A 23,708-nucleotide genomic window follows, 5' to 3' on the forward strand; every position below is an offset into this window, starting at 1 on the left:
TAGCGGTATTATATCAGCTTCATAAAACAAAACCATCTAGAAAGGAAATGGTGGATACTTTAACCTTTTCAAGTAATAACACAAAGCGTGACCACGGCGACCACTCGACCGAATATAACGAATTAACCATAAAAAGTGTTTAAGAGAATCGTTTTAAATTCAATTTCCTCAATAGACCATCAAAATGATTTTTAACAATTAAAGTCATTTAAAATCAAAAGTTGCAGACGTAAAAAATATAAAGAACAGACAATTAATTAAGTAACAACTAACAAGCAACCTGAATGCGCGATTGCATAATCTCTAACAATGGATTAATTTACAAATTTAAAGTAACAATTAAGTTCTCATCTCTACCCCACTTCGAGATTCCCATAAAATCATTTCTTTTAAATGATACCATGTGTCATAATAGCGTGATTCCTATCTCGGCTATAAACGCACGGAACTAATGTACATGTGACTGAACCTCAGGTGTGGGGAAGGAAACTTGACAAAGTTCACTGCTCCTGACGCTCTTGTCTACACACGCCATTGTGAAATCTGCTCTATTACCTAACACGTAAATCTCTTTTACATTGACGCAATAGTGGTGTTTCTACAAAACTGGAGACAAGACCACCGAAGTTGGACATTAAGATGTAATTAAGATTGAAAAATTTGCACTAATTCTGTTAATACCATATGGGAATATTAACTAGATACTTAGCCATAATATACATTCTACAAATATATAATGTTTTTGCCGAGTCGTGTTCTAAAAGCGGTTCCTAGAATTTTTTGTGCGCAAAGCAAACAAGGAGACGTGTTTGTTTCTCGATAGTGAGTGAGACTTATGGGTCACCATTGAAGCATCCAAAATAATAATAATTAGCGCGGATGAGTTGCCAAGCGTTTTTAAAAACTTTTCTTTTGTACTGATAATTCATCTCTTTATATTTCTATTTAACGAATTGTCAATTATTTTGGGTTAAGGTAAAAATATTTTAAAATTAATATTAAATATTCATCCTAAGTATATCGTTAACTTTGTTCTTAATTCAATACAAATTTAAATAATAATAGTAGGTGTACCTATACATAATATATTTAGCGTAGTAATATTATGCGAAGTTATTCATAGAAATCAAAGCAGTACCACTTTGCTTACGTATTCATTTTTGCAGGTGTCGTAAGCATGTATCATGTATGGGCTCTAGTTGCGCCAAATGTGACATCGTATGTAATGTTGCTAAGTACCTAACAGGTATCTAGGTTGCGAGATATTTATGACCAATCTTTTAGCGACTATTTTGGTTCCTAAATACAGGTCGCCTTATTTTGATGTCGGCCTAGCTGACGCTTCAAATTATGTTTGAGGAAGTTTTTTTCAGGGAGGTACCTATGTAAAAATCTCTTTAAATTTTTTCCTGACACATATACATTTTTCAATATTTTTAGTTTTTTTTTGTGGATAAAGCTTGAATTATTCGAACTCAACATGAATTGCTATAAATAAACATAATATATGTATATGACAATTGCAGCGGCAGTGTTGAAAATTAAGCACCATTAAGCTTTTAATTCATTTTGTTTATTATTAATTTAAAATCAAATTAGCAACACATAAATTCAGTTCAGAATATATAAGTGTAATAAATAGGACAACATATTAAACTATTTAAATCATCACAACCTGCTTACTTATTTAGCACGTTAATTAGCAATATTTTTGTTATGCAAAATCTCCAAACGTCAAGTGCTTGTGAAATTTTAATTATAGTACAAAGTAAATCCATGTAGCGTTTGTTCCCATTGAGGCAACGAACCGCAACCCGGTCAGCAAACAGACCCAGTGAATTAGCGCAATATTTATAACTGCCGACCCCGGCCAGGTGCAAACTCCACAGTTTTTGTTCAAACTCCACTGCGATGGGGAAAATGAAGCAAATACACCCATCCTATTATTCTGAAAGTTTATTTGTATGTGTATTTAATTAATGGTTTTGAATAATCAAAACGATTCTGCAATCAAACGTTTTGGAATAGACAAGGGTAGCTAACAATATAAGTTACCAGAGCAAAATTAATTTAATGTTCGAACAATGCCTTTACAAATTAGAGCGTTGATTGACTTTCCTTTAAACTTGTAAAGGTACTTAATCATTCTTCTGTACTATAAAAATATATTATGTGTAATATTTCTCGTTCCCGCCAAAAGCGTCATTGTACTGGGTTATCAAAGCGCGCTTTCGAGAAAGTCGCATAAATCAGCCCTTCTCTTTGTCTTACTGCCGATCCTGACAGTTTGTATTCTGTCCGTAAGCGACAAGGGGAAACGCGGAAATTGCTAGAGTACTACGCAAATTTCGCTGGGCGCGTCGATTGCCCCATTCTAATTACTTACACGACTGTCCGGTTATATAACTGCACATAAATTATTGATTATGTTCACTGCATTATAGTAAAATAATAAACGACCGATACTGTTATTGTTGTGGTGTAAATTACATGGGATTTGCAGTAAATAGAGCGAATCTAGTAGTGAGCATTTGTTATATATAAAGTAATTGTTAAACGGTTGTTCATTGCCGTACGTGACAATACGTATCGAAAATACGTAGTCATTATCTACAATTTTTTAATGTGTTAGAAATATTATCTTTACCGCAACAACCTACATGAATACATGACACCAAAAATATAGATACTTGCTTAATAGTCCATTGAAATTTGAAACGTTACATTTTTTAGGCCAAATCTTAAGTTTTTTAGAGGACGCAATTTTATTTTTTGGATGTGTAGGGAGGTCAGTGTGAAGCTAAAACCAAGTTTGTGGGGTCGCCACCCTTGTCCCACGGCCGTCGGCCACCATCTTGAATATAGTGGTTGAAATGGTTTTTACGATATATCACTTAAACTATTTATCTGATAAAAAACATAGTTAGCATTATTTATTGCAAATTAAATTCTCTACAACTTTAGTCCAGTAACTTTTTGTCGTAGAACTATAAATAAAAAAGTTATAAGCGAAAATGTTCAGAAATTAGAACTATTTATATTTTTCGATATTTTATATTTTATCATTTTACGAAGAAATTGTATCAGACCAGTTTTGTAGATTGTTTTTCGAGGAACAACTTTTATTCACAAATTTTTTTAATAACGTCAATAGCTATGATTTTACAGCGCTCTGAAGTGAGTACTATTTTTCAGTGCTATTAGCTATACATTTTAATATGTATTATATGTGTGTACTAATAATAATTTGCCATCAGTAAATTTTGTTTTTTCTGTTATAATAATATTTTAATAATTAATTTTGCAATATTATTAATAATTAATTATTGACTCTTTTCCCCACCACCCAGGAGGTAAGAGTCTGGAAGCACGTTTTTTTTACGTCAAAAAGCAAGGCTGAAATGTTCTGCAGTATGCTTCCATTGTTCTGGAGTCTGGGAAAAGAGCCAATAGCCAATTTATGTTTAGTTTTGAAAGCGTTTCTGTGAATATTTTAATTTATCAATTAACTAAATAATAAATTAACCTGATTTTATTTGATGCTATAAAACGGATGTCACCAGGACATTGCCTCCTCTTATTATTCCTTGAGGATAGATACGTCAACATATATTTTATTTATTATTTCCCTTGCTGTCTTAAGTCGAACTTGGTCGAATATTGCTCAGAAAGTGTTATCATAAATAACAGTCCATAAATAGGGTACTTAAATATTTGTTATAGATAATGTCTAAACCGTAAAAGTCAATATTAATTCCGGTAGACTGTTTATTTTTATAATCGAGTAGGTAGGTATGTACAAAACTGGATCATCCATTTAGTAAGTAGGTAAGTACCAACTGTAGGTAGATATGTATGTGCCGCTACTTTTTTATACTTAACGTTAATATTAGTAAAAAGATTTCACTGGATCTTTCTTTCATGTTTTCTATTAAAGTAACTTTGCCTTGAGAAGATGAAGCGAAGATTACATTATAAATTTAATTGATACGAGAGTGGCGATATTCCTTGCGATAATAAGATTCCATGCTGTGAAGTCTAATGAGAAAATTTGCTAGATATATTTTGAAATATCCGTGTACTGCAGTAAGCTTGTACGTGTAAATAAAGGTAGGTACCTACCTATAAAATGTAAAAATAAGGATTATAGGTACCTACCTATCACCTTTTACTTTTTCTTCTCAATTGCTAATATCTACAAAGTGTGACAAAATAGGTAGGTAGGTATGTATTTAACTATCCGTTTTTCAAAATTTTACAATTTCTAAAGACATTCTATGAATTAGTATGATAGATCAGTCGGAACTCGGAACTCGGAAGTTACAGGTGGAGCAATATTGTGCTATCTGTCTAACGATCTAATAAATATTAACGAATTTTACTTTGACCGTTGCGAGTGCAGTCAGGCGTAACTGGAGTTACTGGACGCATTCGAACCCCTAGTTTATCTTTTATTCTTTACCACATAATCTAATGCAAAATATTCCGATAGTATTATCTAATAGATAATTAGGTAATAAATGTTTTTTATTATTGAATAAAATAAGAATTACTTTACCTTATATCTTATACCTATCAATGCTAATGTTCTCACTACGTCTTATAAATTACACATTGTTTCCTCTTCCTGCATGAGATCTATTTCACAGCCTTTAAAGTGCAACGGTAATTAATAATTAAGTCGGTACAGAAGTTCTTGTATGTACAGTCACGGCAAAAAATAATAACAAACTATCTGACAAGGAACAGGTTCAGCAGCGGATGGGGGCGCTATAGTTATAACATGCGAAGCTTTTATTGTGTTATAACATGGATCAAAGAAATAATAGCTTTACAACTTGTACGTGTTGTAATGACGCTATCTACTATAAAAATAACGCATAAATTTTTACTTCTTCTATGTAGACTACGCCATAAATAAAATAACGAGCGAGTTCATTGTAGTTTATTAGAAAAACACTTGGATATGCAAACAGAAATAAACTTCACTTACCTCCGCTAACAGCAATTAGTGCACCGGTATATCCTCCGCACACAAACAGTATTGTTGCTGGGATACAAAAGTCCACAGAATATCAATATTCGTACACTTTCTGTTAGTTTTTAATTCAACAATTTCGTTTTTAAATTCGTATAACTAGGCACTTCACTGATGACAAAACGTGTGCCGAAGGGAACAACTTTAATCACGTGCGCCGTGTGAATGAGACGTAAGTATGGTTCGATCGTTCGTTTCCGACTGATCCGGGTCCCGGGATCCCAGTCGGTCGCCACTCGCTGCATACGGCTGGCTGGCGTTTGTTTCGCCGTCATTCGTTCACGACAATGAAGCTTTGAGTTCATAGGGTGGATTAATGCTTCCGAACTTTTAGTTGCCAGCCCTGATGCTCGTTACCACTTTAGAATGTGTCTAATCTTCTTCGGAGAAGAACTTGGATAAAATAATGATATGTACGCTACGCGAATCAAAGAAGTCATTTTTGTTATTATACCTAGGTACCTACCCTATTACTGGATTGATCAAGAGTCAATTATCCCATTGAGCCCCAAGCGGCCCGATCGGTCCACGACACGAATAAAATATCATTTCGATAAAAAAAGATACAAAGCCAAAAGACAACTAAAACTTTTTTTTTGTCTGTTTTAAATATAGAATACTAGCTTTCCACCCGCGGCTTCGCCCGCGCAGTCAAAGAAAAACCCGCGTAATTCCCGTTCCCGGGGGATTTCCGGGATAAAACCTATCCTACGTACCGGGGAAAAAGTAGCCTATGTCCTTTCTCGGGTATCAAAATATCTCTATACAAAATTTCATGCAAAGTGGTTCAGTAGTTATGGCGTGATTGAGTAACAGACAGACAGACAGAGTTACTTTCGCATTTATAATATTAGTATGGATATACCTACAAGGACTACAATTATTAAACTTACAAAATTTTGGAACACGTTCTGAGCAATCGTTCTGAAATCTAGCTGTATTTAGCTTAAAAAGTTTTTGCTATACATAAGCAGCTCATTCGCTCATTTCACAAAATGCCCAATTATTTTTAAGAATCCACGCTACGTTTAAATAAATGCCTACCTACAGCGCTATATAAAGCGTACTCTGAACTGCATACTATTTAAGCGACAATGCGTGTGGTGAGTGCACTTTTCTTACTTGCACATGTGCATCGACGCAAATCTTTATTGTGACGTCATTGTTCTTGGCATATGCATTGCACATTGATGCGTATACACTATAGAAAACACGTCAATGCTAATAGCTATAATATTGAGCTATTTTAAAGGGGAACAATGACCTTTCAAACAAACTTGGACGCAATAATGGACTGAGTCTGTGAATATCTTAGCAGAATTTTGGTAGAATATAAAATCATCTCATCGAGTCTCTTTTTTTTAATATTATAAACTTTGTCCTTAAATAAAATACCTACCTAGCTCACAGAATTTCTAAATAAATTTATTTACAAAGTTGTAGGTACCGTGTACGTTCTTTATAGGTAGTTTTATATTATCTGTGATAATTGGATCTAAAAAGAAAAAAGACTATTTTGTTCCAAATTTAAACTCGCGACGCGTTTTTAAATCAGACGAAAAAGAGGGTCAATTGTTGATTATTATTTTGGTGAATTTATACCTAATTATTGATAAAGAATTTATAAATACTGTCATAATTGCCTTATTTAAGGATATTATGACAGTATTTTTTTTCCAAAAAACTGTTTTCTATAGATTGTTTGAAAAAGTGTTTGTTGTGGTATTTATGATAATTTTGTTTTATGGTTTTACCACTATCAATTTTTATCTTACATAGATTTTTGTTCTCCAGATGCAAGAATACGTGAGCAGTACAAATAAAATTGTAAGGTATGTTTATTTTATTAATCTTTTGGTGTGGATTTAAACGGTTTGTTGACAAAACCTAATCGTATAATGTATAACCATATCGGTTAGTATTATCAGTAGTTTTATCTTAACCTGTCACTGGTATATTTGGGTCAAACCATTGTGTAAATTGCTATGTGATTTTTTTTGAGTTATGTTAGTAGGTAGCTGATAATACATTAAACGTATAGAAGTTAGAATTGGAGTAGTGGATATAGTGATGTTCCGTGTCCCATAGGGGGGGGAAATGCATCATGCTCATGTACCTAACATGTTTAATTGATCGACTTTATTAGGGAAATCTTTATGTTTCCTGCTAGACAGAGACCTTTTTGCCTCGTCGCCACTGAAAATCGAACCCAGTACTGACTACTGACTTACTGAGTGGTGCTGGGTTCTACGCTCACGCGTTAACCGTTGTACGATGTGTAATTAAACGGAATAGAACATAGTGATAAATGTTATACTGTGACAAATGAAAAAAAATGACTGAAATTCTATGAAATTCAATATGGCGGCAGTTCTGGCGCGCTCTAAAAGCAATGAAAAGGAAATCTCTAATGGATGTGCCATTCACGCTGCCCAAATGACTGATGGTGTTAGTTTTGCATGAATGCTAACACATCAAATCTGAGTTACCTAGTTATTTTTAATGTAACGTTGTTTTTATAGATAGCACGTTTCGCATTCAAAATAAGTGAAGAAATGTACCTAAAGCTCAAAAATAAATCATTGATTGAAATTCCATAAAATTGAAGATGGCACCAACTTTTAAGTGTTTATCGATTGTTGAACCATTATTATTAAATAAGTTTCATATTTTGAATAATAACAAATGCTTATATATATAATTTATTACTATAGAAAGACAATATAGGTTATCCTTTAAACTTTAAAGCCTCACCTATTTAGGTCCTACCATATTGACTTAATGAAGTAGGTTCATTATAAAACATAACATGTTGAAGCACATTATTAAACTTCACTTAGGTACCTACTAGTTACTAGCATTACCCGTCTTGCCTGTGTCAAGCAAAAAACTTCGTAACAATGTAGCCTACCTATATACATATGTACGGCTATATCCACATTTTGTAATAGAGCATAATCTGAACTTTTAGCTAACTCGCGTTATAATTACTGCGCATTTACTATTTCAAACTTTATAATACTTATCTCAGCTGTCATGTTGTTAAAACAAAATACTCCAAAGTAGCTCGGAAGAAGTTCTCAAGGAGTTAAATGTGCACTCGTTAACCTCCACTCGTCTTAGAGGACAATAGGCTTCCATGAATGGATGGGGAACAAAAACGCGGATGCTTTGAGATTTGCCAGCTATAAATAATTACTTGGGCATGTTGTAGCGGGGTTCATTAGATGTGAATCTGATTATGTTTTATAAATTGGATATCTTTTTCTTATTGACTTGCTGATGGGGATTGATGAGAATGCAATAATACTTTTCTATATGGGAGAAGTTCTGAAAAATCTAGTTAGAAAAATTAAACTTAAGTAAGGTTTCTTCTAAGTAGGTCTAGGTTTTCAGCGGCCGCAGCGCGGGGCAATGACACAAGCATATATACCTATGCATAGTAATTGCTTTGAACACTCTAAAAACAGAGACTCTATAACACATTCATTATTAAATGTCAATAATATCCCACCAAAAACATTTTCATGTAAAATGTTGCCAAGACGAGCCCATATGACTCGCACTGTCAAAAAGTTATCAGATCTCATGTAGAGCGAAGCTTCTAATACTACACGCCCTAACTCTACAAGGCCTAACTTCACAAACTCTACACATTAGTCAAAATATGTGGCTTGGCCATTTCGCTACAATCACATCGGCGCGGCGTAAGGTGAAAAATTAATTCACTGTGCATTACTTTTGTGTTATACAATAGTTCTTGTAGTAACGAACGGCCAAGCCACATATTTTGACTAAGGTGTAGAGTTTGTGAAGTTAGGCCTTGTAGAGTTAGGGCGTGTAGTATTAGAAGCTTCGCTCTACATGAGATCTGATAACTTTTTGACAGTGCGAGTCATATGGGCTCGTCTTGGCAACATTTTACATGAAAATGTTTTTGGTGGGATTTAATTTCTTTTTGTAAGTTGTTTGTAACAAAATTTTATAAGTATGTCGATTAAAGTTTTAATTTTTTTTTTAACAAGGAGTACCTATACATATATATATATCTAGGGGAACCAAGTTTTAGATTATTAGATTAGACCTCTAGCGTCATCAAAATTTAATTTAAAATTACAGGTCTCATACAAACTCCCATCCCCTAGTTTAAGGGGTTGGGGGATGAAAGTTACAAGTTTTATAATTTTTTTGTTGTTTGTGTGCTAATACTAGCTTACATACAAAATTTCAGCTTTCTAGGACATTAGGAAATACCTTAAGAATTTTGATGATCATCAGTGAGTCAGTGACGAAATTAGCGTTTTTTAGATATAAATAAAATCTGAAGTATAAAAGCTAATGTAATTAAAACTTAATATGTTCAATAAGTCCGCTATTGACAATATATCCCGAAAATTTTGTTGATCTAGCATAATCCAAACCCAAGTTATGAGGGTTCAAAAAAACGTCGAAGCGCTTCGAGAAAAGGTAGGTAGTGCCCGTGCTTGTTCGCTTGGCTCGTCTTGGCGGGGGCACTACCGTGCCCCCAGATCCAAATTTAAACTCGCGACGCGTTTTTAAATCAGACGAAAAAGAGGGTCAATTGTTGATTATTATTTTGGTGAATTTATACCTAATTATTGATAAAGAATTTATAAATACTGTCATAATTGCCTTATTTAAGGATATTATGACAGTATTTTTTTTCCAAAAAACTGTTTTCTATAGATTGTTTGAAAAAGTGTTTGTTGTGGTATTTATGATAATTTTGTTTTATGGTTTTACCACTATCAATTTTTATCTTACATAGATTTTTGTTCTCCAGATGCAAGAATACGTGAGCAGTACAAATAAAATTGTAAGGTATGTTTATTTTATTAATCTTTTGGTGTGGATTTAAACGGTTTGTTGACAAAACCTAATCGTATAATGTATAACCATATCGGTTAGTATTATCAGTAGTTTTATCTTAACCTGTCACTGGTATATTTGGGTCAAACCATTGTGTAAATTGCTATGTGATTTTTTTTGAGTTATGTTAGTAGGTAGCTGATAATACATTAAACGTATAGAAGTTAGAATTGGAGTAGTGGATATAGTGATGTTCCGTGTCCCATAGGGGGGGGAAATGCATCATGCTCATGTACCTAACATGTTTAATTGATCGACTTTATTAGGGAAATCTTTATGTTTCCTGCTAGACAGAGACCTTTTTGCCTCGTCGCCACTGAAAATCGAACCCAGTACTGACTACTGACTTACTGAGTGGTGCTGGGTTCTACGCTCACGCGTTAACCGTTGTACGATGTGTAATTAAACGGAATAGAACATAGTGATAAATGTTATACTGTGACAAATGAAAAAAAATGACTGAAATTCTATGAAATTCAATATGGCGGCAGTTCTGGCGCGCTCTAAAAGCAATGAAAAGGAAATCTCTAATGGATGTGCCATTCACGCTGCCCAAATGACTGATGGTGTTAGTTTTGCATGAATGCTAACACATCAAATCTGAGTTACCTAGTTATTTTTAATGTAACGTTGTTTTTATAGATAGCACGTTTCGCATTCAAAATAAGTGAAGAAATGTACCTAAAGCTCAAAAATAAATCATTGATTGAAATTCCATAAAATTGAAGATGGCACCAACTTTTAAGTGTTTATCGATTGTTGAACCATTATTATTAAATAAGTTTCATATTTTGAATAATAACAAATGCTTATATATATAATTTATTACTATAGAAAGACAATATAGGTTATCCTTTAAACTTTAAAGCCTCACCTATTTAGGTCCTACCATATTGACTTAATGAAGTAGGTTCATTATAAAACATAACATGTTGAAGCACATTATTAAACTTCACTTAGGTACCTACTAGTTACTAGCATTACCCGTCTTGCCTGTGTCAAGCAAAAAACTTCGTAACAATGTAGCCTACCTATATACATATGTACGGCTATATCCACATTTTGTAATAGAGCATAATCTGAACTTTTAGCTAACTCGCGTTATAATTACTGCGCATTTACTATTTCAAACTTTATAATACTTATCTCAGCTGTCATGTTGTTAAAACAAAATACTCCAAAGTAGCTCGGAAGAAGTTCTCAAGGAGTTAAATGTGCACTCGTTAACCTCCACTCGTCTTAGAGGACAATAGGCTTCCATGAATGGATGGGGAACAAAAACGCGGATGCTTTGAGATTTGCCAGCTATAAATAATTACTTGGGCATGTTGTAGCGGGGTTCATTAGATGTGAATCTGATTATGTTTTATAAATTGGATATCTTTTTCTTATTGACTTGCTGATGGGGATTGATGAGAATGCAATAATACTTTTCTATATGGGAGAAGTTCTGAAAAATCTAGTTAGAAAAATTAAACTTAAGTAAGGTTTCTTCTAAGTAGGTCTAGGTTTTCAGCGGCCGCAGCGCGGGGCAATGACACAAGCATATATACCTATGCATAGTAATTGCTTTGAACACTCTAAAAACAGAGACTCTATAACACATTCATTATTAAATGTCAATAATATCCCACCAAAAACATTTTCATGTAAAATGTTGCCAAGACGAGCCCATATGACTCGCACTGTCAAAAAGTTATCAGATCTCATGTAGAGCGAAGCTTCTAATACTACACGCCCTAACTCTACAAGGCCTAACTTCACAAACTCTACACATTAGTCAAAATATGTGGCTTGGCCATTTCGCTACAATCACATCGGCGCGGCGTAAGGTGAAAAATTAATTCACTGTGCATTACTTTTGTGTTATACAATAGTTCTTGTAGTAACGAACGGCCAAGCCACATATTTTGACTAAGGTGTAGAGTTTGTGAAGTTAGGCCTTGTAGAGTTAGGGCGTGTAGTATTAGAAGCTTCGCTCTACATGAGATCTGATAACTTTTTGACAGTGCGAGTCATATGGGCTCGTCTTGGCAACATTTTACATGAAAATGTTTTTGGTGGGATTTAATTTCTTTTTGTAAGTTGTTTGTAACAAAATTTTATAAGTATGTCGATTAAAGTTTTAATTTTTTTTTTAACAAGGAGTACCTATACATATATATATATATCTAGGGGAACCAAGTTTTAGATTATTAGATTAGACCTCTAGCGTCATCAAAATTTAATTTAAAATTACAGGTCTCATACAAACTCCCATCCCCTAGTTTAAGGGGTTGGGGGATGAAAGTTACAAGTTTTATAATTTTTTTGTTGTTTGTGTGCTAATACTAGCTTACATACAAAATTTCAGCTTTCTAGGACATTAGGAAATACCTTAAGAATTTTGATGATCATCAGTGAGTCAGTGACGAAATTAGCGTTTTTTAGATATAAATAAAATCTGAAGTATAAAAGCTAATGTAATTAAAACTTAATATGTTCAATAAGTCCGCTATTGACAATATATCCCGAAAATTTTGTTGATCTAGCATAATCCAAACCCAAGTTATGAGGGTTCAAAAAAACGTCGAAGCGCTTCGAGAAAAGGTAGGTAGTGCCCGTGCTTGTTCGCTTGGCTCGTCTTGGCGGGGGCACTACCGTGCCCCCAGATACAAATCGTTTTTCTTTCAGTCCAATTTCGTACAGAAACCGGATTTTTAAGCATGAGAGTTCGCTACATCACTAATTGTAGTGTGCTGTAATTACCTCATATCGAGAGTGGTACCACAATTGACCCAGATTTCATCCTACGAGAATCATCCCCGTACTACACCACTTTTATTAACAAAAGGACTCTTTGTTACAATGGGAACAATGAATCTTAATGTAATTAATTCAAAAGGTACGTATAATAGTTATTGTATACAAATGATACATTTAAAAGGATGTCTGCAACGACGTTTTAAATGGTATGTTTTTATTTATTTATGACACGCAATGAAACCATCACTTGATAGGATATTTTTGTATTTGTTATAAAAAAACTGTATATCTGCTTAATATAAAAATAATAATCCAATTAATTTAGCGGATGACATTATGTAGAATACCTACCTAATTAATTCGATTACGCGTAACCTAAAATAGATGATGTGATGTCACTATCGTTTTATAATTACGTGATCAAATTGCACCAATTCTTGATTGAGAAACTGTTTATTTATGAGAGTGGCCTTTATGAAACATCTATATGATCTACTATCGGAATACATAAACAATACAACGTGAGTCAAGCCGACCCACATAGAAGCTAGCCGATAGCTATGAAGAGAAAGTGATGTATCGCCCATGTAATCGTTATGTAATAAGCTTGTGTCGGTTTAAAGGGTGTTATTGACCCTGGGCGATTGTCTTAAGCAACTACTGTGAGAATTCTCAAATTTAAGGCTTTATTGACCCGCATTCCAAAAAACGTTTTGAGTTATTTACATTTTGTTTTAGTTTATAGATTCCATCGGCGTGTGATGTAAGAAGTGAAGACTCGATAATGAGAGGGAGTCTGCTCTCGCAGAATATGATGTAATACTTGTGAACTGGTAGAAAGCTTTTAACAAGTACAGTAGCGTTAAGTTGTGATCAGATTCCGTGTGTGGTAACCAACATAGATAATACTTCCTCCGTGGTATACCTCTTCTTCAAATCATGTTCTTGCGAAATATTACCATTGATAACTAGTTAAGTAGTTATAACTTATATGTCGACATTTGAGGAATTGAGATGTTATTGTAATAAACATAATATTTCCATTAGATACTATTGAACACAACAACCTTTGTTGTGTTCAATAGTATATTAGATACTATTGAACACAACAACCTTTGTTGTGTTCAATAGTATCTATTATTATATGTATTACAATATGTTAGTAGTAACGTTTGGAAATAAGCTAAGTATCCAATTACATTTTCAAGATCCAGAACAGGGAAATACAATGCGACTGCACATAAGGTTGCTATGTCAATGTGAGGGTCGCATTCATATCAAAGGCTTTAGTTCAAATAGTCAGACAGAAACCTCGCACTTGAGTCAATATTACCCTCGTAGTTCAAGTGACAGCGATAGGGCTTCAGGGTGTAACTGTAAACGCTACCCACTTTTATGTAGGCGCCTGCCGCTTACTGAAATGTGATATCTATACAACTCATTTGTTTCCATGTACCTACTCATGATCACAATTTTTAGGTGAGGGGCAATAATGAAACCCTTCGAAGTTAATTAATGTAAGACAGGGAAACACAATAATTTAGTATTTTATAATTGGATAAATATTCTAGGTATATTTTAATTTTTATGCAAATAAAAGTTCTAAAGCATTAGTTTACCCTTGGATGATTTACACTATACTACTTAGGGGAGTATAGTTTTATACTAGCTAGTACTAATACCTGTAAATTATGTAAAACGTGCCTTCATCATCCCATATTTATACTGTGTATGCTAATAAGACATGATTAAATCAAAATAAAACAGAATAATGTTAAATTAATCGTATATTTTTATGTTAATGTTAACATCTTAAACTCCAATTTTACCGCTATCGTTAATTTTTTTATGCTTTTCGGATCTTGTTACATCAGCGGCCAAGAAGCGTTTAATTTTGGAAGGTGTGTCCCAGACGTGTCTTCGGGCGAATATAATCCGATCGATTTTCGTAGGTCATCTGATAACATAATCTTACATACGTTTCGTTTATCACGATGACCCGAGCAGCAGGAATCTTGAGGTCCGTTATAATAATTATCCGCATAGTAGGTAGGTACCTTATTATGTTGGTACAGAAGTGGGTCTAGTTACGTTTTGTAGACGATTACACGCAACATTACGTAGGTTGACGGCATAATGAAAACCAAAATGCTATTTTATGCTTCAACAGCTACAGGAAATAATAAAATATCACTCGGAAATTGATTTATTTTATTCGTGCCTAAATCAGACACCTACTAAGTTACCTAATGGAGACTGACCTATTAAATTTTAAGCTGGTTTTGTAGGAACGAAAAATATAGGTATTTTATAACTGGTATGTTAATACAGTTCTAATTTACCTACAACTGAAATCTGAATATTAATATTTTATTTTTTTTATACAGGTCTTCCATTGTTTTAATGACCTTCAAAAACAACGAAATAATAATTTACTTTATTATTTTGTTTTGTCGAATAAGATTTGGGTACTTAGCTAAAACACTAATATATTATACAGTCATAAAAGGCAAGATGCATTCATTCAATGAAGTGTTTTTCAGAACATATTTCTCAACTTCTGTATAATATGTCAAAGGTAAACTTTCTCAAAGCGTCTAAAAGGTTTAATTATAAATTCCCTTTTACTGAGTGAAATACACCTAGTTTAATAACTGGCAAGTATTTCACAGACGCAGCTACGCAGCTCTGAGGTTGAAAGGAATGTTGTTCAAAGGGTCTCCGTTTAGAAGACATTCAACTTGAGGAACGGAATCTTTGCTAATGACGGTTATAAATTAAGTCATTTCATAAGATAAATATTTTTAATATCCAGCCGCGATTTAATTTTTTCGCTACAGATGAAAGCGATTGCGAAGTTCTTAAGGGGCGGTAAGAATTTTGCGAAAATAATTATGTATTTACTTGTAATTCGCTCTTGTAGTATTAAATAAGACGTCGTAATATTTGGTCAATAAAGCTTGGTCCATGTACCTACTTTGCATTATTTTTTCTATACTTCTTTATAGGTTAGTTAGATTAAGTATTTGAAATTGTAATTACTGATAATTCTGCATCTAAAGCTGTGTGCCACGGCTATCCAGGCTAAAAATTGATCTGAAATTCCTTTATTTTCTTACAGAATTCTAATCCCAACGATCCCGATCTTACGGGTCATTTTGCTAAAAAATGCATAGGCCTTCGTGTAACCTGATGCACCAGTTAATGAGGACGTGACTGCATCCGGCCTTCTCATTATTGTAAGCTAAGGTGACATGAATATTTAGACTGTATTTGACGCGTGTCGTGGTTTTGGTCAGTATCATGTGGCTCGGTTTAATGTACGAAGATAACACTTATATATAACAATGACACCGTTACTGCAGTAAAGTAGGTGATCATAATAAATAATAATGTATACATTAATGACAAACAGCATTAGCGATGGCGCTGTTGATGACCTTGTCTATCAAGGGTGTGGCTTATGGAACATTAGTGAACATCATTTTGTATCAATTTAGTTATAAATAACATTTTTAATACGCATTGATTCTATTGTAAAAGGTGACTTCACTCTTAATTCTATCACAATATATTATTAATATGTTATAATATACATAGTTTAGCGAAGAACTATTTTAGCTGAAGATAAATTAAATTACCTATAGTAATTTACAGCAGTAAAGGAAGTAGGAATTCACGGATCATTTTATAATTAAATTTTCATAGTTAGTTAATTTTTAATTAGTTTGGATTGGATGTCGAATTTTCGACTGAAACGAATCTAATATTTACGGTTTTTTCTTCTTGAAGCAGGTTTCTAGAATGCCAAGTTGTTTTTATCGTAGGTACTTATAGACTAGATATACTAATATCGACTTATGTATAATATTGACAATATAATTCAATTTACCTAATTTATAAGTAGGTACATAAGAATTAGGGTGGATTTTTACTTAGTCAATTTTATATCCAGTAGATAGGTAACTAGGTAAGTAATTTAGAAAAAAAAAACATACTGTATCCCATCTAATACCTAAACAAGTTATTATAATAAAATACCACCGATAATCTTACTCACGTACCTATAGGTATGCTAATGAATTTTAACCTGCAGCCGTTAAATAAAACTATAAACGTATAGAAACTTAAAAACCATAGCATAAAGTAACGGGATGCTGGGAACGGCTTCCTTCGGTTTAAGAATAAAGATATTTTAACAACATATGCATCCTCATTCCAGAGTAATTAATGTTTTAATATGGCATCAGGTAGCTATTTGCTCCCCATGTCATGAAGGCGTCAGGGCTTCGCGGACGTTGTTTTTGTAAGTGTTTTTTTGTGAACTGTTATGCTTTTTCAGTTATTTTTATAGGTTTGTATATAGGAAAATATATTTCGTTATATAAATCCGGCAAATTGAGTATGGACAAACGGCAGCTCACAATACTTACACTACTTGATTTTAGTAACGCATTTAACACAGTTGATCACGATGTGTTGTTGAGCTTGCTACGCGTTTCTTTCAACATGTCTCCGGCAGTGATTAATTGGTTTAGCAGCTATCTCGAGGGCCGCCGGCAGCGCATTCTACTGGACGAGTGTTACTCATCCTGGTCTGATGTTACGTCTGGCGTTCCTCAGGGTAGTGTGCTCTCTCCTCTCCTGTTCTCCTTATTTATCAACTCCATCACTTCGGGTATATCCAGTCTCTACCATATGTACGCGGACGATTTGCAAATTTATTGCCATTCATCACTGGAGGACCTAAGTAGGAAAGTTGCACTCACGAATGATGATCTACGTATTATTAGTAATTGGAGCCGCGACCATGGTCTATGTATTAATCCGAAGAAATCGCAGGTAATTATTATTGGAAGTCAGTCGCTTATTTCTAAAATTGATTGGTCCTCTTTACCTAAAATTTGCATAAATAACACTGACATTCCTTACAGTTCTACTGTTAAGAGTCTTGGTGTTTTTATCGATGAAACATTATCGTGGACAAATCAGCTTAAAGAACTTAGGAAAAAAGTGTTTGCAGCAGCTGGTTCTCTCAGGCGACTTAGGAACTTTCTGCCTATTCCCACTAAAATTGTTCTTGCTCAGTCCCTTCTCCTATCCCTCTTTGATTACGCAGATGTCTCCTATCCTGACCTCCTTGAATTCCAACTTGATAGTCTTGAGCGTCTCCAGAACTTCTGTGTGAGATTTGTTTTTGGTCTGCGCAAATATGATCACATTAGTGAATTCCGCACAAGACTCAAGTGGCTCCCTATCAGACTCCGCCGGAATGCTCATATCCTAAACCTATTGTACTGTATCCTTTTCTGTCCAAATACGCCTTCCTACCTTAAAAGTAATTTCCAGTTCCTGAACTCCTCCACCCGTTCCCCGCGATCCTGTAATAAACTCCTATTACATGTTCCTATTCACAGATCTAATTTCTATGACTGTTCCTTTACGGTCCGTGCTATCAGGCTGTGGAACAGTTTGCCCGACAAAATCAGAAGGGCAGGGACATTAAATGAGTTTAAAAAGCAGCTAAATATTTACTATTTATCTTTATAATATCCGTATGTATGTATATGTATAATATATGTAGTCTTATACTTATTTATTTAATGATTTTTGTGTTCTGCACCATCAACCTCATCATAAAACGTAATTCTCATGATCCTCGACTAAAGGTTGCCTGGAAGAGATCGCTGCTTTAGCGATAAGGCCGCCTTTTTGTACGTGTTTGTTTGCATGTGTTTTTTTTTTTCATATTGTCTCCTTGTGTTGGTGCAAATAAAGTATTTTCATTCATTCATTCATTCATTCATTCATTCATTCATTCATAAATCCATAATACAATCATACATTATTATACGTCCGACCTGTGCGTCCGACGACGACGCGACGCGACGAATCAATGTACTTCTAGACATTGTCTGGCTTGTCTGGTCTACACACTTGACCGATTTTCACAGATTATTTATATAAATTGGGTTTATTGGTGCATTTGTTGCTTTAGTTTAGTAGTTCTCAATTCTCATAGCTATGCTATGGTGTTATTGTTCCAATATAATTATAATCAAAGAGTTGTGCCTTATTAAGTTTATTTCGTATTTTTTTTATCATAAAAAAATCTGTCTCCCACTTAGGCATTCAACTTAGTGATATAAAGTTCATTCAAAATTAATTTTTAATGTAAATAACATAATCTTGTTGAACACTATAACCTTAGCTATAATCCCCTTTTCCTTGACTTCAAAATGCATACCGCAAAAGTATATAGTTTCATATCGAAGATTGTATCAGCTGCACAATCAATTTGCGACAATGCTATACGGGTCGCTTATTTCATTCAGCAGTTGATGGGAAAAAGCAATCATTGGCTTTCATTCTACCCTCATTCTTTGGATTTGTATGTACATCAATATACCGACAATTTCTTATAATGCCTATTGCGTATTTAGCAAAATCAATTTAATATTTAAATCAAGATTTAGGTAGGTACCTACACAATACAAAACAAAAATAATTGAATTCATCAGTGTTACAGACACGTTACAGATTAGGTACTTTTTCGCCTAGTGCAGTATTACGGAATTTTGTCTAATGAAAATATGATAGGTACTCCGTACTAGATATAAACCTAGTACAGTCTATATATTGCATAATATTATATACCTTCGAGAAGGTAGATACATAATTATCATGGTAGAGACGATAATAATATTTTACCACTTTTACTTTTATAATAAAATTAATCTCAGATTAACATTATCCACAGTTCACATAGTTACATGGATGCAATGCAATTGATGCGTGCAATAAATGCGTATAATTTTATTTATTACACAAAAGGTTTTTTTTAGAACATGGGGAAAAAAACAAAATAAGTGCATACAAGAAAAACGCCATCTATACCTTACTCCCAGTTACTAATTTCGCGCATGGAGCGACATCTAGCGGTCTGTAAGTTATTTACATCCAAAGAAGCTTTGACGTAATAATAAAACAGCAATTAGTATTTGAATCTGAATATAGATGGCGCTGTAATAAAATATTTTAATATTGAATTTTATGAATGTAAAACTTTTTTTTAAATAACGATGAACTGTAAAAATGGAATAAAAAAGTAAACGATGATATTTTAGTACCGATTCGATTTTTTTCTCTGCTTTGCAACTTGCTGCTTCTTCGCTGCCTTGGCATGTTCACACTCATTTTCATTCGATACCTACTTAGGTAGGTAGGTACATATTATTTGCATTTTTCTTCTTCAAATTATTTTTACGAATTTAAAAAGCAATTTTATGCCTTTTTAATTCTAAATATGTACCTACCTCTCCATAAGTACTATCCTATAAATTAGTTCAGCTGATTAGATTAGCTGCAATGCGTAGAGACAGTAAGTACCTAGATAATATCCAATAATTTCTAAAACCGTCCTATTAAGAGAAGGCAAATTCTTTAGTATTCTATTGTTGTTTACTTCCGTGTCAGGAACAGCAATTTGTCGTGTCATTGAAAGCCACTGACTGACTGCACGGGCCTGACTGAACCGACTTTGCGTCTGCTACTAGCCATTTATCACGTCATGAAATGCGAGAAAAAAATCACGGGTTTAGTGACCCGTTACTTTTCCATTTACTGAGTGTTCTAGCTTATCTCATCCGTGTAATACTCTTTAACTTCACCCCGCTTCGACAGTACGATGTTCGAGGCAATACTGTGATAGTTTTTACCATTGTAGCAATAAATCACGTTAAGGTTTTTAATCTTGTACTCTGTCAGACTGCTTGGCAACGTACCTTTACGATGTACCTAAAGGGTAAAGCTTAGTGAAGATAGTAAAAAAGTATCGGAGGATCTCAATTTCGATGGCTTTACGTAAAAGGTACCTAGGTACGTAGTTTCTTAACTCTTTCTCTGAAATGAAAATAATATGAAGTGTGTACGATTGTAGGATAATCTGCATCAGCATAAATTTAATGTGGCGGATGTAACAAGATAACGAATAACTTTTCGGTTTGAGACCCCGTTGATAGGGATATCAAATGGGAGATCTTAATGAACGGAATTTGCTTATACTTAATAGAAGTTTATGTAATTTGTGTCTGTACCTACGGCACATAATTTGCTTTTTTAATTATTTTCTTTATTATATTATTTTGCTGTGTTTATTGATCCATTAGATACTTATTCATATATGTACATACCTAATCCCTACCTATAAAAATAGACAAGGCCTTTTTAGACGAACCGGACGGTACTTACCTACTCGTTTCTGACGTCGATATCATGTCGATATTTATATTCTTTCGGATACCTCTAAACTGATCTCAAGGACAAAGACACAAAATTTTATCTTAATATATGAATAAAAGCCCATGGATTTCCCTTTGAAGCCAAAAAGTGAACAATAAGGCATTTTGGGCCATCAGATGATTTTATTAACCATACAAAATGTCGTTACGTGAGCGATATCTGAAATCCAATTTAAAATCTGCGTGAAGTCTCCGCCAAAGCCGCTCGGTTATATTGGAAGTACGGAAAAATAAATATGTATTAAAAATTACGAGCTGCGGTATATCGGATTTAAGAATATTATCTATGCATTTAAGTGTTAGTTTTATTTATAACTTCAACTGCGAGGGTTGACTTTAACTGCTAGTGACCCCTGAGTATTAATTTCCTTATCCATTTAAGTGTCTATAATAGAGTAAAAAATGTTGCAGACTTTCCGGAAACTTATGGGTCATGGTCATGGTCAGAGTCGAATGAAATTCTGGACAGAAAAAGTTCAAAGAAAGAAGTGTTATTTGGAGACCCAGATTATAGGTACTATGTGCAATTACTAAATATCAAAAAAAATTATGAACAAATGCCCAAAATAGTTAAGAATTTAAATGTGCTGCGTTCGTCATGTTGTTAAGGTAACGCGCCCTCGAAATATACAAAAGACCTTAACAGGGCTAGGATTCATAAAATATTCAGATAGTTATGTATAACAACGTCACTTCATATCTGGGGTAACGTTCTGAATCCTAAAGCGAAAGGAAACGACCGTTCCAATGAGGACTATGCGGGAACCCTTCGTGCGTACCATTTCATGGCTCCGCGGAGAAATTCCGTTCTTCACGCGAGCGTAAAGAAAATATTTCATTTGCCCCACGAGCCTGTAAAGCCTGTCTTGATCCTTTTTATGACATCACACGTTACTAGTATTCTGGGCAATGACTGTCCTGATTTTCACAATTTGTTCATAGAGGGTTGTGAGCCACTACCCGAATCGTGCTGTTTAATATTTAATTGACGGGATAAGGCCGGTAACACACCCAGAAAAGATTAAGTGCCTTTATGACTAGAATAATTTTAATGTGAGGTTGACTTTGAAACATGTTTCATTTATACATTTTACGATCTAGTACCTACATTTCATCGATAATGGTGAGTCCTAGTTATTCTCACAAAGCGTGAAAATAAATTTATTATTCTAATACCTATGTTTAAGATGATCTAAATTCTAAGTGATATTTTTATATAGATAGCTGCTATATTTTTCAATCTGGTAATGGTATATATATCTAGTCTTCTAGCATATCCAGTTTATCGTTTTAAAAGTGCCACTCAAATTGAATTTCAAAGGAAGTGATAGACGATTGCTATTTTTATTATTTTAGAAAGATTATATCCACGTAACAGAGACGTGCAATTTTCCACCCGAGAGGCTTCTAAAGAGCAGGATAAACCTTACTTGTGTGGATAAACTAGCCTTAATCTGATATTTCAGTAACATGCTCCACTGAGCTCTATTTACATAGGCTTTGTAAATCGCTTTCAAACAAATATAGATTTGTTCCCTTCGTTTTGTATTTGAATATAATAGGGCTGTAAATTGTCGAGAGAATTAAAATTAGTGAACGGTGTACGTGCGCAAATAGGAAAATAATTGACGATAAATAAATGAGTTTTACATATATAGTGAATAAATTAATTTAATTGATACGTGATTCATTCAATAACCATTTAAGTGTTCTGTATATTGTTTTTAGATAATTTGAATAATGCAGTTAAATTATCTATAATATGATATAATATATTATTGAAATGAATTTACAAACCACAGTTTTACCACTTTACTGTTAGATTTATTTGATCAAGTATCCATACTAATATTATAAATGCGAAAGTAACTCTTTCTGTCTGTCTGTTACTCAATCACGCCTAACCTACGGAACCAATTTTCATGAAATTTGGTAAGGAGATATTTTGATACCCGGGAAAGGACTTACGCTACTTTTTATCCCGGGAAAATGTCGCAATCCCGGAAATCCCACGGGAACGGGAACTATGCGGGTTTTTCTTTGACTGCGCGGGCGAAGCCGCGGGCTGAAACCTAGTATTGAATATGTTGTACCTGTTAAATATGGATACTGTTAATTTATCCTATAATATTAACTCCTGATGTTTGCCTCATACGTAAAAATAACTAATGTAGAAACTGTATCTTTTTTATACTGTGCTGTAAGTGAGTAAATTCTGCAACCAAAGCTGCATCCATTTTATTGTCAATAGAATGTCTCCTTTTCTAAGAACGGATAGTAGTATAGTATTTTATTATCTCTGGTACAATTTTTGTTTAGCCGATAATATTCCAGTATAGTTCTAGGAAGACAGAAGGAAAGACGTATAAATTAGACTATTTCATTTCTCTATATCTCTTGACCACTTGACCTTGTAATGGTAAAACTCACGGAAATATTAAAACACATTTTGATGTCTCATACTGTATCTTTTGCAATATAAATGATTGAAGGTTCTCCCAAAAGAAAATAAATAATCTATTAAAAGCAATACCAAACCAAAATTTTGTAAAAGTAAATAGTACGAACTTTATCTCTTTGACAGTCTTCAAGTACGTTGCAGTTCATGAATTTGACATCGCCTGTATCTTTCTCGAAGGTTCACTACGCTTGCTGAATTTTTATTGCTATAAAATATAAAAACCTACCTAACTTCTAGCTTCTGTTTATCGGGTATTTTGAAAGTGTATACAATA

General features: G+C 33.8%; 1 protein-coding gene across 1 annotated transcript in view; it reads right to left on the minus strand.

Moving 5' to 3' along the window:
* The window catches only part of LOC123696000, a 34,129-nt gene extending 28,876 nt beyond the window's left edge, over window positions 1-5,253 (minus strand). Inside the window, exon 1 of the mRNA XM_045641980.1 lies at window positions 4,994-5,253. The gene's annotated coding sequence lies outside the window, so the exon portion shown is untranslated. The remainder of the gene's footprint in view (window positions 1-4,993) is intronic.
* Between the last annotated feature and the right edge of the window lie 18,455 nt (window positions 5,254-23,708).

Source organism: Colias croceus, chromosome 1, assembly GCF_905220415.1.
Source record: "Colias croceus chromosome 1, ilColCroc2.1".
Lineage (NCBI taxonomy): Eukaryota > Metazoa > Arthropoda > Insecta > Lepidoptera > Pieridae > Colias > Colias croceus.